This window comes from Aethalodelphis obliquidens, unplaced genomic scaffold (assembly GCF_003676395.1).
Source record: "Aethalodelphis obliquidens isolate GAN/ISIS:26980383/991018 unplaced genomic scaffold, ASM367639v1 scaffold5, whole genome shotgun sequence".
Taxonomy (NCBI): domain Eukaryota; kingdom Metazoa; phylum Chordata; class Mammalia; order Artiodactyla; family Delphinidae; genus Aethalodelphis; species Aethalodelphis obliquidens.
The window spans coordinates 19412783-19422572 of record NW_020837949.1 but is presented as its reverse complement, the minus strand read 5'-3'; the positions used below and the strand labels follow the sequence as shown (position 1 = coordinate 19422572).

The window sequence follows — 9790 nt, the reverse complement described above, 5'->3', positions numbered from 1 at the left end:
ACGCGGGCCTCTCACTGTTGTGGTCTCTCCCGTTGCGGAGCACAGGCTCCGGATGCGCAGGCTCAGCGGCCACGGCTCACGGGCCCAGCCGCTCCGCGGCCTGTGGGATCCTCCCGGACCGGGGCACAAACCCACGTCCCCTGCATCGGCAGGCGGACCTTCAACCACTGCGCCATCAGGGAAGCCCCCTGAATGCTTTTTGATGGAGCATATGCTTTTTGTTCTGATGTTTTGCTGTAACTTCTGTTGATCCTGTTAGCTTTTACCCAGCTGCTGCACGTAGTACCTTCCTGGTCTGAGAGCTTTTGAGTGTGTGACCCCTGCCCTATATCTTGATTTCTTATATCTTCCAGTGGCCTCTCCACGTCTACATGTGCCTGCATGCGTGTGTGTGCATGCGCGGACACACACAGTGCGCTTTGGGGACATATCCACAAACGATTATTGTTTATTCCTGCGCAACCTAATATTGTGTTGAATAAGACAGAGGAGAGCCATTTTTGCCTATATTTAAAGTTTGGGGAGGGAAGGTGTACTTTGAATATGGATGCAAAGATTTAAGGGAATTCTTCTGGAGTGGCTCAGACCTGCCCCATCAGAAGGTTCAGCTCAGCTGGATTCAGACCTTCTGGGGTCTGCAAACACCTGCCCTGTTTGTCGCAGCTTTGGGCTAGGGAGAAGGTGACTGGATGTTTTTTTGTGGGCTGTCCCACAGTTGCCTTTGTGTGACGGCTAAAGGTCTCAATGCCTTTTAAAGAAAATAGTAATATTGATTATCATTGGCTTTTCAGATAAAACTTAGTTCCTACTAGTTCTGTAGTCCTATAGACCTTGAAATGATGAAGAGGTAGAAAAATAATTTGGATTCGGTCAGTGTGTTTTGTGCAACTAACTGAAAGTGATTCTTTTGAGAGCCTAACAATATATTGTTGCTGGGGCATATTTAATTACTTTATAAAATATAATTTAATTAAAATTTAGGGTTATTTAGGCCTGGAATCTTGAAGAGTATTGCTTTTACTGTAGGAAAAGTACAGGAATTGCTTTATAATAAATTTTTCTATTAGTCTTATTTACTGATTTTTTTTCCTAAAACCCAAGCACTTATTTTTATTATGACACTTTACAGAGGTTTGTGCTCAAGCTTCTTCCTGGAATTAACAGGTTTTGTTTTCTCCTCCTTTCTGTTGTAATATTGCTGTTCTTTGAATTTTGACACTGCTTTGAGCTGTTAGAGAGTGTGGAATTATGAAATAGAAAATGCATTAATACTTTTGATCTGTAGTTTACCTCTACCTTTTGTGGAAATTACCAATTGTTAGATCTTTGTGTTTTTATAATGTGAATTATTGCTTAGCCTGGTTATATCAATTTACATAAATGTTGCTGAGTCAATGGCCAAGTGAAATAAAAATTTTAATTGTTCATGAAGAGATGATGGGTCAGGCATTTTGAAAATGAAAAATATAAATACCAAAAAAGCTGAAGAAAATGCCAGTGATGGAAAATTTCAGTAGAAACTAATTTTGCAACATCTGTTATTTTTAATAAGACAGCTCTTCCTCTTTGCGCGCTTTTCCTGTCAGGCCCTGTAGATAGCCTTTATCACTGAGTGGAGTTCATAGTGACACTTTGACTTCAGCAGTCCGTGGGGATGACTCTGGAAGAACTGTGTGATAGATGAGTGGAGCTTGGGACCATTATGGAGACGGCTTGTAGATATGTGCACAAACCTTTCGTTTTAGAAAAGCTCATTTCCTTGACTTGTTTGGAAGACTGTCGATCTCTTGATTTTTCTGGGGGGTGACTGAAAAAGAAGGTAATTAAATTATTACTGATTAAAGTCAATAGTAGCAGTAGTTAAGATGTGTTTAGTACCTTCTAACAGTAGAAATAAGTGCTTTACATGAATTAACTCATTCAGTCCTTTCAGCGATCTTATGAGAGAGGCACTATTAGCCCCATTTTACAGATAAGAAAACCAAGACTGAGGGTGGTTAATAATGGGTTTAAGTTGACACAGCTGACAAATAGTAGCTGGGTTCCAGAGTATGCTCAGTTTGTTTTTGTGAAAATAAGGTATTATGGGACTTCCCTGGTGTTCCAGTGGTTAATACTCTACCTTCTAGTGCAGGGAGAGTGGGTTCGATCCCTGGTCGGGGAGCTAAGATCCCACATGCTTCGTGGCCAAAAATCAAAACATAAAACAGAAGCAATATTGTAACAAATTCAATGAAGACTTTAAAAATGGTCCATATCAAAAAAAATCTTAAAGAAAAAAACAACAACCAAAAACTAGGTATTAGTTTTCTATTGCTGCTGCAACAAATGACACCATACATTGATCATCTTACAGTTGAAGTCCCTAAGAAGTCCGACATGGGTCTCATTGGGCTAAAATGAAGGCTGTGGGAAGGGCTATGTTCCTACCAGAGGTTCTGCAGGAGAATCCATTTCCTTGCCTTTTCCTGCTCCTAGAGGCTCTTGCTTTCCTTGACTTGTGGCTCCCTTCCTCCATCTTCAAAACCAGGGATGGTGTGTCACATCTTTCTCAGGTCACATCCTTCCCACCTCACATCTCTCTGACCCACTCTTCTGCTTCCTTCTTCCTCTCTTACGGGCCCATGTGATTAAATTGATTCCCACCTGGATAATCCAAGATCCTTTCCCCATCTCAAGGTCCTTAACCTTAATTTCATGTGCAACGTCTCCTTTGCCATGTAAAGCAGCATATTCACAGACTCTGGGTATTAGGACATGGATATCTTTCAGGGACCATTATTCTGCTTATCACATTCTGCACTACCTATCTTCTTGACTTAAGTTATTTTTAGGAGCCAGTGTATAAAAATTTGACTTTCTTGAAATTATGTGTGAAGTCTTTGCAGTTCTAGTTTTTAGGACTATATTAATCCGGGTCACATTATTAAAGGGGATTGTATAAATGAGGAAGATGTAAATTATCTAGAGAACTGCATAAACTGTTACTAAGTAAATAGAAAAATGTGGGGTTGAAGAAATATACTATAACAAAGGACAGAAATTTTGTCTTATTCTTAATAGTGAACAGTAAGTCCCGGGAGTCTATTTGTGAAGTGCTCTGCAAGTCAGCCTAGAGAGTAATAGTCATTTTCAGCAGGGAATTTAACATAGGCTCTTAAAGCTCCTCTCTCATCTTGTGAAATAGTAGGATTGAGGGTGTAATCCATTAGAACTGACATTTTTATAGAGGAAGTTGCAACAGGGAATCCCTGGGTAGAATAGATCTCCCATCGGGGTGCCATAAATTAAAGTTAGAGGTGATTCCTGAAAACTTTCAGATTATTATTAATTAAATGAGAACTTTGATGGCTTGTGAATGAGCCGTTTTACAGATGTCTTATTTAGAGGTAGAGTTGTGAGTGACTTTTCTATGAGAGGTAATTCTTTTTTTTAAATTAATTTTATTTTATTTTTGGCTGCGTTGGGTCTTGAATGCTGCGTGCGGGCTTTCTCTAGTTGCGACGAGCGGGGGCTACTCTTCATTGCGGTGCGCGGGCTTCTCATTGCGGTGGCTTCTCTTGTTGCGGAGCACGGGCTCTAGGCATGCGGGCTTCAGTAGTTGTGGCACGCGTGCTTCAGTAGTCGTGGCTCGTGGGCCCTAGAGCGCAGGCTCAGTAGTTGTGGCACATGGGCTTAGTTGCTCCGCGGCATGTGGGATCTTCCTGGACCAGGGCTCGAACCCATGTCCCCTGCATTGGCAGGCGGATTCTTAACCACTGGGCCACCAGGGAAGTCCCTGAGAGGTGATCTTATCATAGTTTACATGTTACAGTTTGCAAGATACGTTACATCATTCAACTGATGCAGCAGTCCTACAAGGTAGTTGGGGCGGGTACTGTTGTCATTATCAGTGACAACACTGATATTGTCACTGTTAAGATTATTATATTTATATGACATATTTAAGTGTATTATCAGGTGTTTAAGTTATCCTAAAAGTATGGAATTATATATGTCTATGCATCATCTAATTAAAAAATAAAACATTTACTTACAAAATGCAAAATCAAGGCACAGATTGGCAGAAGCAAGCAACGCATTAAGAGGAAAATGATTAGCATCCACTTAATTTTCTTACATAATAATGAAAAAAGCAATGGCATAATAAAGAACTGGGCAAATAATGTGCAATTCACAGAAGAGTCTATATACATGGAAAGATTGGCATTTATCTGACAGACGTTAAGTATTCAGAATATATAAAGAATCCCTATAAATCAATGAAGCAAGCAAGTAGAAAAATAGGCAAAAATATGAACAGGCAGTTTGCATAAGAGGACACCTATGCTAGTAAATATATGAAAAACTGCTTATACTCCAGTTAAGGCTTATTTTTAAAACTCTTTTTACAAATGTGGAAACTGAATCCAGGGAGGTTGAGTGATTGGTCCAGGTTCAACCAAGATGGTAATTGTTGGAGGCTGGCCTCATGCTGTCCTCACTCTGAATATGTAAAAGATGTATTTTGCAAGCCTTTTTTTCTATTATTCTCATCAGTCACAGTATTTTGTAATATACAGGGAAACTAAAGTCTAATTTAGAAACAGTAATTCAACTATAACTTAGGTAGAAGGATGGGCGAAGTGTGGAGAAAAGCCAATAATTATAGTAAAATGTTGGTTTAAGCTTTTGGATTCCCATTATGTCTTTTTATTTGGCAAATTGCCTTTGGAACGTTTTGACTGAACAATTACTCCCAAGATACACAGGCATTTCATTGTGGCTTCTTTATTCATTTTATTCACACTCCTGCTGGGATTGCTGTGAATATAACTATAATGAAATTGGACTTCCTACTCCCTTCCTTTTTGGAACCAGCATAGGTTAAGCAATAAAACTTAAAGAGATCACAAATGAGATGATTTTTTTTTAATTTTGCTGCTGTTTTCTTGATGTGTGTTTTATTTCATCAAACCTTGTTCTGAGACTTGATATTTATCTTACGAATTTTGGGTCTGATATTTTAAAAATTCTCTTTACATGCGTTGGGAGCTATGAATCCTAACATAAAAGGAGATGAAACTTCTCTTTTTGGAACTCAAATGTCTAGAATAGTGAAGATCTGATTCTCCAGAATCTTGACACCTTTTGAGTTACTTCTGTCCTCAGGACAGGACCTCCCTTGGTATTTTTTTTCTTTAATTAATTAATTTATTTATTTTTGGCTGCATTGGGTCTTTGTTACTGCGTGTGGGCTTTCTCTAGTTGCGGTGAGCGGGGGCTACTCTTTGTTGCGGTGCGCAGGCTTCTCACTGTGGTGGCTTCTCTTGTTGTGGAGCATGGGCTCTAGGCATGCGGGCTTCAGTAGTTGTGGCAGGCGGGCTCAGTAGTTATGGCTCATGGGCTCTAGAGCTCAGGCTCAGTAGATGTGGCGTATGGGCTTAGTTGCTCCGCTGCATGTGGGATCTTCCTGGACCAGGGCTCAAACCCGTGTCCCCTGCATTGGCAGGCAGATTCTTAACCACTGCACCACCAGGGAAGTCCCCTCCCTTACTATTTTAAATCAACTGTTTCTGAAGTATCCTTGCATTTGCTCTTATTAAATATCTTTGACTTCTATGATTGGTCAAAAGTAGAGTTGAGGAATATATACAAGGGAGACAAAATAGAACTTATAGTTCATATGTTTCTAAATGTAAAAATGAAGCAAGACCAGAGTTTATTTTAAGAAAAATGTTAATTTTTAATGTATAAAAATGTATTTAATAATATAGTTTATAAATATGAATAAATACTGTATAACATATACACATATATAAATATATAGACCCAGAATTGCCAAAGTAAATCTGAGGAAAAAGAACAAAGCAGGAGGCGTAACCCTCCCAGACTTCAGACAATATTACAAAGCTACAGTAACCAAAACAGTGTGGTATTGGGACAAAAACAGACATATGGATCAATATATAGAAACAATATATATAGTCTGTATTTACACATGTACAGCCTATATACACATATACATACATATACACAGTAAAAGTATGAAAACAAACAGGAAAAAGATACAGAATATAAATACAGGTATACCTCAGAGGTAGTGTGGGTTTGGTTCCAGACCACCACAGTGAAGTGAGTCACAGGAAGTTTTTGGTTCCCCTGTGCATGTAAAAGTTATGTTTACACTATACTGTAGTCTATTAAGTATGCAATAGCACTATGTCTAAAAAAACAATGTATATACATAGCTTAATTTAAAAACATTTTATTGCTAAAAGACGCTAACCATCATCTTAGCCTTCAGTGAGTTGTAATCTTTTTACTGAAGTAAAAAGGTGGAGGGTCTTGCCTTGGAGTTGATGGCTGCTGACGATCATCAGGTGGTAGTTGCTGAAGGCTGGGAAGGCTGTGACAATTTCTTAAAATAAGACAGCAATGAAGTTTGCCCTGTTGACTGACTCTTCCTTTCACTTGAACACTTAGAGGCCGTTGTAGGGTGATTAATTGGCCTAATTTCAGTATTGTTGTGTCCCTGGATATAGGGAGGCCTGAGGAGAGGGGAACAGCCAGTCAGTGGAGCAGTCAGAACACACACAATATTTATCCATTAAGTTTTCCATCTTACTTGGCTGTGGTTTGTGGCATTCCAAAACAGTTACAGTAGTTACATCAGAGATCACTGATCACCATAACAAACATAATAATAATAATGAAAAAGTTTAGACAAATCATGAGAATTACCAAAATGTGACAGAGTGAGCAAATGCTGTTGGAAAAATGATGCTGATAGACTTGCTTGACTCAAGCTTGCTGCAGACCTTCAATTTGTAAAAAATGCAATATCTGCAAAGCACAATAAAACAAGGTGTGCCTGTATTCTGTATTTATTAAAATATTTATAATCAATATGTATTATAAAATATGAATATTACATTATTCATGCATCAGAGATCAATATAGCCATCACCTATATACTTCCCACTAGATTAATAAATCTTACTATTTTTCTATATTTGCTCCAGATGCTTTTTTAAAAAAATAAAACATTACACGTGTAATTGAAGCTCCCATGAATTCATGACTTCTTTCCCAATTCTTTCCTCTCCCTTCTACCCCAGAGGTTAGCTGCTATTCTGAAATTGTTCTGTATCTTTTTCCTGTATGTTTTCATACTTTTACTATGTGTATGTATGTATATGTGTACATATTTTGGGCATTTGTCAAACAGAAACAATGCATGTAGTTTATATATATTTATATTTATATATAAATTTTATGTTTATACATCCAAACTGTATTGTCCTTTGAATATTTTAAGGCTTAAGTAAATTAATTTACTTATTAATTTTAATTATATAATTGCTTAATTAACTTATAATTATATAATACAGTATGTATTATTCTACTACTGGAGTGTTTCATTCAACATTGTATTTTTGGATTTTCTCATGTGCTATAACTTTAGTTTATTAATTTTACTACTGTCATAGTATTTTATTATATAACTAGATCATACTTTATTCATTCTGTTATACATAGACAAGGTATAAGTTGTTTCTTGTTTTTCATTATTGGGAACCTTACAGCAATGAAGATTCTTGTATATATTTCTCTAGGACAGTTTCCCAACCCCTGGAATGGTTTATAGTATATCTAAGATAAACATTTCAGCCTTTGGAATAGCCAGCTGGGGCAGTCAGAATCTCTCGGCAAGTCCTTTCTAGCCACATGCAGCCACCTTCATATATCCTAGCTGTGCTATAAAAGTACTATTATTTTCTGTATGTGCCATGATGCCCAGGAGGTAGGGAAGCCTTGCTCTTAGGGTGCATGTGTGTGTATGGATAGGAATGTTGTGCCTTTTAAAGTTTACTTGCAATTGATTTTTAAAGTAGTTATACCAATGTAGAATTCTCCAAGCAGTGCATGTTTCTGTACCTCTTACTGTTATATTGGCATTGTTAGACTTTAATTTTTACAAATTGATTTCTGTAAATGTGACAGGTTTTTTTTTTAACATCTTTATCAGACTATAATTGCTTTACAATGGTGTGTTAGTTTCTGCTTTATAACAATCAGTTATACTATACATATGTTCCCATATCTCTTCCCTCTTGCGTCTCCCTCCCTCCCACCCTCCCTATCCCTACCCTCTAGGTAGTCACAAACCACCGAGCTGATCTCCCTGTGCTATGAGGCTGCTTCCCACTAGCTATCTATTTTACGTTTGGTAGTGTATATATGTCCATGGCCCTCACTCACTTTGTCACAGCTTACCCTTCCCCTGCCCTGTATCCTCAAGTCCATTCTCTAATAGGTCTGTGTCTTTATTCCTGTCTTACCCCTAGGTCCTTCATGACATTTTTTTTTCTTTGATTCCATATATATGTGTTAACATATGGTATTTGTCTTTCTCTTTCTGACTTACTTCACTCTGTATGACAGACTCTAGGTCCATACACCTCATTACAAATAGCTCAATTTCGTTTCTTTTTATGGCTGAGTAGTATTCCATTGTATATATGTGCCACATCTTCTTTATCCATTCATCTGATGATGGACACTTAGGTTGTTTCCATCTCCTGGCTATTGTAAATAGAGCTGCAATGAACATTTTGGTACATGACTCCTTTTGAATTATGGTTTTCACAGGGTATATGCCCAGTAGTGGGATTGCTGTGTCATATGGTAGTTCTATTTGTAGTTTTTTAAGGAACCTCCATACTGTTCTTCATAGTGGCTGTACTAATTCACATTTCCACCAGCAGTGCAAGAGTGTTCCCTTTCTCCACAACCTCTCCAGCATTTATTGTTTGTAGATTTTTTGATGATGGCCATTCTGACTGGTGTGAGATGATATCTCATTGTCGTTTTGATTTGCATTTCTCTAATGATTAATGATGTTGAGCATTCTTTCATGTGTTTGTTGTCAGTCTGTATATCTTCTTTGGAGAAATGTCTATTTAGGTCTTCTGCCCATTTTTGGATTCCGTAGTTTGTTTTTTTGTAATTGAGCTGCATGAGCTTTTTGTAAATTTTGGAGATTAATCCTTTGTCAGTTGCTTCATTTGCAAATATTTTCTCCCATTCTGAGGGTTGTCTTTTGGTGTTGTTTATGGTTTCCTTTGCTGTGCAAAAGCTTTTAAGTTTCATTAGGTCGCATTTGTTTATTTTTGTTTTTATTTCCATTTCTCTAGCAGGTGGGTCAAAAAGGATCTTGCTGTGATTTATGTCATAGAGTGTCCTGCCTATATTTTCCTCTAAGAGTTTGATAGTGTCTGGCCTTACATTTAGGTCTTTAATCCTTTTTTTTTTTTTTTTTTTTTGCGGTACACGGGCCTCTCACTGTTGTGGCCTCTCCGCCTGTGGAGCACAGGGTCCAGACGCGCAGGCTCAACGGCCATGGCTCACGGGCCCAGCCGCTCCACGGCATGTGGGATCTTCCTGGACCGGGGCACGAACCCTTGTCCCCTGCATCGGCAGGTGGACTCTCAACCTGTGCGCCACTGGGGAAGCCCTTTAATCCATTTTGAGCTTATTTTTGTGTATGGTGTTAGGGACTGATCTAATCTCATACTTTTACATGTACCTGTCCACTTTTCCCAGCACCACTTACTGAAGAGGCTGTCCTTTCTCCACTCTACATTCCTGCCTCCTTTATCAAAGATAAGGTGACCATATGTGCATGGGTTTATCTCTGGGCTTTCTATCCTGTTCCATTGATCTATATTTCTGTTTTGGGGCCAGTACCATACTGTCTTGATTACTGTAGCTTTGTAGTGTAGTCTGAAGTCAGGGAGACTGATTC

General features: G+C 38.4%; 1 protein-coding gene across 1 annotated transcript in view; it reads left to right on the top strand.

Moving 5' to 3' along the window:
• The window catches only part of EXOC4 (exocyst complex component 4), an 837065-nt gene that overhangs the window by 67531 nt on the left and 759744 nt on the right, over window positions 1-9790 (top strand). The gene's annotated exons all lie outside the window — the stretch shown is intronic.